The sequence below is a fragment of the Macrobrachium nipponense genome, chromosome 28 (genome assembly GCF_015104395.2).
Source record: "Macrobrachium nipponense isolate FS-2020 chromosome 28, ASM1510439v2, whole genome shotgun sequence".
Taxonomy (NCBI): domain Eukaryota; kingdom Metazoa; phylum Arthropoda; class Malacostraca; order Decapoda; family Palaemonidae; genus Macrobrachium; species Macrobrachium nipponense.
The window spans coordinates 56,156,525-56,166,106 of NC_087217.1; positions in this window are offsets into that span (position 1 = coordinate 56,156,525).

Sequence of the window (9,582 nt, forward strand, 5' to 3'; positions counted from 1 at the left end):
ACGAATCATACGTCTTCCTTACGGAATTAGACATGTTTACTGATTAATTGCGTACATACGAATCATACGCCTTCCTTACGGAATAGACAAAGTCTCACTCCTTACATGACAAATCTCAACAAAGAAGCAAGACCCATACCCCTCGTACATACCAAGTGCGGATCTACCGAAGCTTTCGGTAGCCACACCCTATCTTTGCAGACAACCCCGTCTGAAACTAGCCTAACTAGATTCAGATATTTTATGCAAAAATGAATCAAATTCAAATCAATGTAAGATAGCGTATGCCTAGCCACAAATCCCACAAATCCAGTAAATAAATCAAAGACAATTAGGATACTTAGCGGCAATGAAGTTTCCAAAATCCTAAGACGGAGGTACTGAAAACAGGTGTTTTCAGCACCAAGCGACAGAAAAATTATGAATAGAAAATGGGAATGGTTCCTGATACCCGCCTCCCAGCGGCGGGAATGGGTACTAACCACCTGGCCGACCACTGCGTGTGTCGGAAGTTTTTAAAATTCTGTCGGACTTCAGAAAATACAGCTATATATATATCTGACAGGTAAGTTTCATGAACAAAATGCAATTTTCGACAAATTGTCATTTGTTCCGATACGTAATACAAACCCTCGGTCCTTTAACAATAGGAAGACTCACTTCTTGGTGGGAGGAATCTGAGTCTTTTGATGAACAGACTGGTGTTCGTCCATCCCTTGGAATGCCTCCCTGGGGGGTCGGTAAGATTTAGCGAGGGAGGGATCCAAGCCTCTGTCCGATTGATCGGGGGGTGTGCACCGCAGGATCAATGGTCAGACCTCTGGGCCGAGTACTAAGAGAGAGGCAAGCGTATCTCTTTGTACCAGCATTGTAAGAACTTTTTCCTTTACATGAGCAAATGTAAAGTAATGGGTTTGTCTCATGTAGGCATCCACTTTCTCCCCCTTGTTGGAGAAAGTGGTGGATATACACTCCTATCTCTAGTTAAAGAGATAGGATGGAGCTCTGTTGAATAGCTTACCTGCATCTGACTCCCTTCCAGCGTGGTAACGACCGTATCCCTCTGCCCACAGGTAGAGGTAGAGAAAGATGGTGAAGAGAAGCCAGTCACTCTCTCATTCGCACATTCATTCTCCCAGTCATACCAGGAATCGATGCTGTTCTGCCTGCTCGGGTGCTGGTAAGCTTACACAACGTGTTGAGCAGCCACCACGGTCCCAAGGAAAAGGTATCCAAGGACTTGTGGGCAATATCCCGAAGGTAGAAGGACGTGAAGGGGGTCTGGTTGGCCCAGACACCTGCCTTCAGGACCTGCGCCACGGAGAAGTTCTTACGGAACGCTAAGGAGGGTCGATACCTCTGACTTCGTGGGCTCTCGGTCGGAGCGTACGGATGTCGTCGCTACCATCAGCCTCGTACGCTCTCCTGATCACCTCACGCAGCCAGAAAGAAAGCGTGTTCTTGGAAACTTCTTTCTTGGTAACCCCAGTGCTAACGAAGAGGCGTCGACACTCAGGCCTGAGATGTCAAGTTCTCTTCAGATAGCGCCGTAGCGCCCTCACAGGACAAAGCAGCATCTCATCCGCATCGTTATCGGTGAAGTCCAGAAGGGAGGGGATCGTGAAAGACTCGAACCTGTCGTCAGGGATCGACGGATTCTGAGTCTTAGCTACGAAGTTCGGGACGAAATCGAGCGTCACAGATCCCCAGCCTCTGGTGTGTTTAACATCATAAGAAAGGCCATGTAGTTCCCCTACTCCTCTTCGCCGATGCCAGGGCCAGCAAGAAGAGGGTCTTGAGGGTCAGATCCCTGTCTGACGACTCTCGGAGTGGCTCGAAGGGTCTTCGAGTCAAACTCCTAAGTACGAGAGTACACATCCCACGCAGGGGGCTGAGTTCCCTGGGTGGGCAAGACCTTTCGAAGCTCCTCATTAGCAAGGAGATCTCGAACGAATTCGAGATGTCCAGTCCCCTTAGTTTAGGACGAGAGCCAGGGCGTCTCTCTATCCTTTAACTGTGGGTACTGAGAGGAGCTTCTCTCGGCGAAGAAACACGAGGAAATCCGCTACCTGCTGAAGAGTGGCTCTGAGAGGAGACAGACCCTGTCTACGACACCAACCACAGAAGACGGCCCACTTCCCATCCCCGGTACACAGCTGCAGAGGACTGTCGGACGTGTCCAGCCATCTCTGTTGCTGCGCTACGAGAAAAGCCTCTCGTTCGCAAGAGATGGTGGATAACAGCCAGCCGTGAAGTTGAAGGACTGACTGCTTGGTGGTACCGTTCTAACGTGTGGCTGGGCTAGAAGGTTGTGCCAAGTGGGTAGCTCTCTCGGTGCGTCCGCAAGAAGAGCCAGCAGGTCCGGATACCAAACGGCTTGAGGCCGTTTGGGAGCCACCAGGATCATTCTGAGATTGGGAGTGACCAGCGCTCGACTGATCACTTTCCGAATCAGACAGAAGGGAGGAAAGGCGTAAGCGAAGAGGTTGTCCCAGGGGTGTTGGAGAGCGTCCTCTGCAGCTGCCCATGGGTCCGGCACAGCTGAAAAGAAAACCTGAAGTTTTCTGTTGTGCCGGGTGGCGAACAGGTCTACGACCGGTCGCCCCCACAGGTTGAAGAGCCTTTCCGCTACGTCTTGGTGTAGAGACCATTCGGTCCCTATCACCTGATCCCGACGGCTGAGCTTGTCTGCTACTACATTCCTCTTGCCTGGAATGTAGCGTGCTGACAGCTCTATCGAGTGAGCCGTGGCCCACTCGTGCACCTGCACCGTCAACTGATGGAGCGGAAGAGACACTAGCCCCCCCTGCTTGTTGACATATGCCACTACTGTGGTGTTGTCGCACATCAACACCACTGAGTGTCCCACCAAGCGGTCCTGAAACTCTTGGAGAGCGTTGAACGCCGCCTTGAGCTCCAGGACATTGATGTGAAGGTGCTTTTCGTGATGGTCCCACACACCTGCAGTCAGCACTCCTCCAGGTGTGCGCCCTATCCCTTGGCGATGCGTCTGAGAACAGAAGCATCTCCGGGGGGGGAGTGGGTATGGGCACTCCTCTTAAGAGGTTCTTGTCGTCGAGCCACCAGGCTAGGTCCTGCCTCACCTTGTCCGTGATAGCCACGGGAAAGTAAGGAGGATCCTTGGCCTGAGACCAACTCTCCCTTAGCCTCCACTGGAGAGACCGCAGGTGAAGACGCCCGTGAGGGACTTAACTTCTCGAGTGACGACAGATGGCCGATCACGACTTGCCATTGCTGTGCTGCCTGTTCCTGCCGAGACAGGAACCGGCCGGCTGCCTCCCTGAATTTGCTGATACGCAAGTCTGCGGGAAAGACCTGCCCTGCTACCGTGTCTATCAGCATACCCAGGTACTTCATCTTCTGCTTGGGTTCGAGATCGGACTTCTCGTAGTTTATCACGATCCCCAGATCGCGACAAAACTTGAGGAGTTGATCTCTGTCCTGTAGCAACTGCGAGCGGGAGCTCGCCAGGACTAGCCAATCGTCGAGATACCTCAGAAGACGTATTCCCGTGCGAATGGGCCCAAGCCGACACCAGAGTGAACACTTGCGTGAACACCTGTGGGGCGGTTGAGAGACCGAAACAAAGTGCCCTGAATTGGTACACCGTCCCGTCGAAGATGAAGCGGAGGTACTTTCTGGAGGACTGATGGATGGGTATTTGAAAATACGCGTCCTTCAAGTCCACTGAAAGCATGAAATCGTTCCCCCTGATCGAGTCGAGCACCGAGCGTGCCGACTCCATCGTGAACCGCGTCGTGCGAACGAAGCGGTTCAGGGGAGAGAGGTCTATCACCGGACGCCAGCCCCCCGAATGCCTTCTCCACTGGAAGGAGGCGGCTGTAAAAGCCGGTGACTGGTCCTCCACGATTTCTACAGCTCGTTTCGCCAGCATGGTCTTGATCTCCTGTCGAAGAGCGTTGTCCTTTGCTGATCCCCGGACATAGGTCTGTAGGTGGACCGGTTTGGAGATGAGGGGGGCCGAGACTCGAAGGGTAGTAGATATCCCTCCCGAAGGACGTCTACTATCCAGTTCTCGGCGCCGTAGCGCTGCCAAGTCGCCCAATGGCTCGCTAGGCACCCCCCCACTTCCGGCAGCAGGTGAGGGGGAACGCCGTCCCTAGCGTTTTCCCTCCTCGTTTCGACTTCTTTCCAGCACCTACCTCGGGGAAAGGAAAGGAGGGCTGGGAGGAGGGCTGGTTGCGGCCTCCTCTAGCAGAAGTTGAAACCACAGGAGTCTTCACACAGGGTTTGGTTTTGGACGGTGCAACCGTCTTCGCCGCCGTGGAAGCGCTAGCCAAGCTCTTTGGTTTGGCCGCAGTCGCTCGAGATTGCCCAGTAACCTTCGAGACTGCCTGGTGAACTAAGCGGTCACTCTCGTCAGTGCGCCGCCTTTCCACCGCAGCGTCCACCATCTCTCCAGGAAAGAGAGCTGGGAACTCCTAAGAGGTCCATTTCGAAGCCCGAGTGCCGCCTCACCCGCCCGGCCCCCTTGGTCACTCGGGTAAGGACTGCGTCCCTACGTCGAAGAACCAAGTTGGCCCACAGGTTTAGCGTCTGATGGGCGAGGTAAGAGATTGCTCTTCCTCCAGACTGGCACAGTCTCCTAAAAGAAGCGTCGTCTTCGAGAGCAGAACTCCCAGAGCCGGCCGCTACTTTGGATATTGTGAGGGACCACAAATCCAACCAGGAAACTGCCTGGAATGCTGCCATAGCGGTAGATTCCAGGGCAAGTGCCTCCTGCTGCGAGAACCATAGGTTCTCCGACAGGAGCTGCTGCAGGGACACACCTGGAGTCAGCCTCGCTAACTCCGGGTTAACCTGTTTCGGCAGTATCGGGTCTTCCGAAGGCACGTAGAATCGCCTCTGCCGCTGTAGAGGAGGAGGAAGCAGCTTGAGAAGACCGTCCGGACTTTAGCGAGTCCTCCCGTCCTGAGACGAGATTCTCCACCTGATCCAGGACTGAGTCTGCAAGCTCAGATCGCGGTAACCCCACCATCATTTTGGGCTCCCTCTTGGGACCCCAAAATGATTCGAGCCGGGACGTGGGCTCTGACGGTGGTAGCGGCGATCCTTCCGCAAGGTCATTATGCAGACGCATCAGCTTAATGACCTCCGCAAAGTTCCTCTGTATCTCGGGAGTTACTGCGTCTTGTGGAGTAGGACCGTCCAGTCCCTCCAGCAAGAGCATATCCCGCGATACTCCTCCTTCAGAAGGAGGAACAGCGACAGACCCCTGACGGTCGCCGCTCCAACTACTTGCGCGTACGTTCTGGTCGGTCCTAAAACCGTTGCCTGAGCCGTACGGCGTCATAGCTGGGTCACGAGCGGCGCACCTCTCGTGATCGCTCCTCGGTACCTCGCTCCTCCCGGTATAGCCCGAGGAGGTTGAAGGTACGGGAGAGGCAGACCTGACGCTCCCCCCTCGCTCGCTGGCAGGACCAGCGTGCGTGGAGGGCTGCTGCTGATCGTCAACCCGCGGTGAACGGTCGAGCAGTCAGGCCTAGCCTTGCCTCTCGCCTGGGGCGATTGGCTCGGCTGAGAACGTCGAGAACCGATCTCTAGCGTCAGGCGAGCTGCCGCTGGTCACCGTCTCCGCCCGGTCCCATCGGGAGCGGCGGACGGGTGACCTGCTAGGCTCTCTGTCGCGTCGAGACTGGCCAGCGTCCTCTCGGCGCGTCGAGCCGCTGGTACCAGCCGTGGCTGGTACCGGCGGCCGCGGGGACTCCTTCCTCGCCTCAACCCGTGGCTGGTCAGCGACCGTTCACGTCATCCCGAGCAGCCAGTTGATCGCTGCGAGAGCGTCCACTGGCCTGGCGAGAGTCGTGTGCACGACTCTCGCCAGTCTTCTGCTCCGCGCCGCTGTCTTGACGGCGAGCGAGCTCGGGCGTCAAAACTTTGGCTGGACGGTCTTCTTTGGAAGAGCGTCCACTCGGTGCTTCTCGCGAACGAGAAGCGGCCGGAGACGGAACCTGGTTTAGCGGCAGAACCAACCGCTAGCACCAGGTGAGGACGCACCAGACCGAGGCTGGTGCACCTCTGGTCCCCGTCGACTTCTTCTTTGCAGAAGAAGCGACGGCCCCGTTCCCGAAGGAACAGGAGGACCAGCAGAAGAGCTCCCCAACTCGCCTGAGCGAGCCGGGCCCTTAGAAGATCCCGAAGGAGTCTTCTTAGGGGGGGGAGGAGGCAACCTTCTTCTTCTTCGGCTGTTTAGCCTTAGAAGTCGAAGGGGAAGGAGAGGCAGCAGACGACGAAGAAGACGACGAAGACGACGACGACACCTTCTTCCTCTTCCTCTTCTTCTTCGCCAGGCTCCGCAGGACAGACGTCAGGTCTTCCATCCAGGAGGGAGCCGGGGCAGTTGCCGAAGCAACAGGGCCCGACTGCACCTGTCCGGAAAGACCTGAGACTGTGACAGCACCACCAACAGCAGGAACAGGTCCGGGAACAGCAGGAACGGCAGGAACATCTGAAAGTGAATGAGCAGCAGGCACCTGATCTGAAAGGGAATGAGCGGCTGGGACAGCAACAGGTACGGCAGGCACGGCAGGTACCACAGGAGAGCCCAGGCGTCCTGTCGGCAGCTACCGTCATCCTCAGGCACTGGCGGCAGGTCCAGGGGGGTACTCTTTGGGCAGCGGAAGTCCGGGGTCGGCAATACAAAGAACCCAGGTGGCGGTGGCACCGTCCTCTTTGGCACGGCAGGAATTGGTTTCTGAATTGCCGCCGTGGGTGTTACCGACATGACATGTGGTGTGTACACCAGGTGCGGTGGCATCTCATATGCTGGTGTCGAGATTGTGGTTGTTGTAGTGGTTACCGTACCATGAGTGACCACTGCCGACCGCCAACCGCTGAATCAACCCCTGTATGCTCGCACTCCCTGCAGTCCCCAGCGACTCCCACACCTGTCCCAGGTCCGTCCTTCGCTGATGGCACACCTGCGGAAGCAACAGTCGGGTAGTTAGAGGGGCTTCCTCGCGCCTGGGGGGAAGAAGAACCCCCCGCCCAGAGCGGACGGAAGACCCCGAGTACAACTGGACTGTCCGGGTAGCGGGCGCCCTCCTCCACACTCGACGGATCGAGAGAGGAGAAGGACTCCGCTACCCCCCCCCGCAGGGGAAGGCGCGAAACGTGGGGGCTGGCCGGGGGGCAGGAATAAAGAGGACGAAGTGTCCGTTACCAAAGGAGTCACTGGACTTTCCGATGACTTCTTGGGCGGCCTAAGTCTCTTCCTGCCCTCGTACAGCACCCACTGCGCCTCGGACCAATGCATACACGTTACACATGGCTCGTTTCGGGAGCACTCTCGCCCCCGACAACGAGTACAAACCTCGTGAGGATCTACATCAACAAACGATCTGAATCCTCCACATCTACGCCCCTCCAGCCCAGGACACACTCTACGGGCGACCGCCGAGGGCGTGGCGAAATCTCCATTTCTTCCTCACTCATCATAAATGAACAAAAGAAATGCAAAGTACTTACAATTACTCTCAATCACACAGGAAAAGAGGGCAAATACTCAAACTCAAAGCAAAACGACAAAGCGGGCAGAGCGATGACGAGCACGTCCTATCCACACACGGCCGAAAGCAAAAGTGATTTGTTTACCTCCCAGTCGCGCGGCGCGCGACGATCGGACAAGCAGTTAACTACCGTTCTCCCCTTGTTCGAAGCTTACGACCGTTCCAGCTGCCGCTAGCTACTTCCTATTGTTAAAGGACCGAGGGTTTGTATTACGTATCGGAACAAAAGTGAAATTAGCGTATCTACCTATTTGTATTATATATACGTACATATTACAGCAATTTTATCATTACTGCATTACTATGACAACTAGAATTCATCGAAACATTTGTAAATGCATCAGCGTAAGTATGACGCTCCACTAGATTGGCAACGATGAGTCATTTTTCCCCACGTCGTCTGCTCGTAAGTATACATCCGAAACATTTGTAATTTTTGGGGGTTAGGGTAGAATATCACGACAGGCCAACCCTCATTACGGTGGACGGGTCTTATTCACTCGATATTTAATTGGTGAAACATGAATACAATTGCAACTCTAAGCATACCATTTAAAAGACTGAAGTTTCGTCAATATATTGTGATATATGAAAGCCCCATACGAACTAAAATAAGCATGTGAGCTCTTCGTAAAATATGTTTTCAAGGCAGTTTTGAAATCCAATATGGCGGCTACGTTTTGCATGGACGGTTCTCATCAGTGACGGCCACCATCTTTCCCCAGCCTTCCCAGCACTCATTTGAACAATGTTAGCGTATGTATGTAACATTTATTGATCTTACTCAAGATTGCAGTTGTAATCAGCACAATAAAACAACATTTTGTTGCCTATATTAGTGAAAGTATGAAACTTGTTATTCCCGGGGTTATGGTTGGAACTGAATTCATTCTTACCTTGTAATCGGTGGTTTTTATCCTTACTGCCATCACAACTGAAACTCCACAGTGCTTATTTGATTGTAATTATACACATTTTGTCTTAATTCACTCCACAGTGCACTCGAACCACATTGCTGTTGTGTTTCCTAAGCACTCACTCCGCCATACAAAGTTACGAGCAGCAGACGACAACACTGATTATGAGATGCAAAGCTTTATTCCCTTAATTGTTTACTTTACTCAATATTTAGTTTAACTCTACTTTAAAATGTTTATTTAATTCATGTCCATTATCCCTTTTTTGCAACCAAATTAACCCCCAAAAATTACAAATGTTTCGGATGTATACTTACGAGCAGACGACGTGAGGAAAAATGGCTCATCGTTGCCAATCTAGTGGAGCGTCACACATACGCCGATGCATTTACAAAAACTGTTTCGATGAATTCTAGTTGTCATAGTATGGCAGTAATGATAAAATTTTGCTCTAATATGTATATAAACTACAAATAGATATGTACAATTTATGTCGAAAATTGCATTTTTGTTTTTTCCTAAAACTATACAACCTGAGGTCCTTTAACAATAGGAAGTAGCTAGCGGCAGCTGGAACGGTCGTAAGCTTTCGAACGGGAAAAAGGGGAGAACGGTAGTTAACTGCTTGTCCGACAGTCGCGCGCGCGCGACTGGGAGGTAAAACAATTCACTTTTGCTTTTGGCCCATGCAAAATACGCAGAGTGAGGGGTGGCATGAGGAGGGACTATATGTAAAGGACCTCAGGTTTGTATAGTTAGGAAAAATGCAATTTTCGACAAATTGTCATTTGTTCCGATACGTAATACAAACCATCGGTCCTTTAACAATAGGAAGACTCACTTCTTGGTGGGAGGAATCTGAGTCTTTTGATGAACAGACTGGTGTTCGTCCATCCCTGGAATGCCTCCCTGGTCGTAAGAGCGAGGGAGGGATCCAAGCCTCTGTCCGATTGATCGGGGTGTGCACCGCAGGATCAATGGTCAGACCTCTGGGCCGAGTACTAAGAGAGAGGCAAGCGTATCTCTTCGTACCAGCAAGCAAGAACTTGTTCCTGTTTGCAAGAGGCAACATAAAGTATGGGTTGTCTCAAGCTGGCATCCACTTCCTCCCCCTT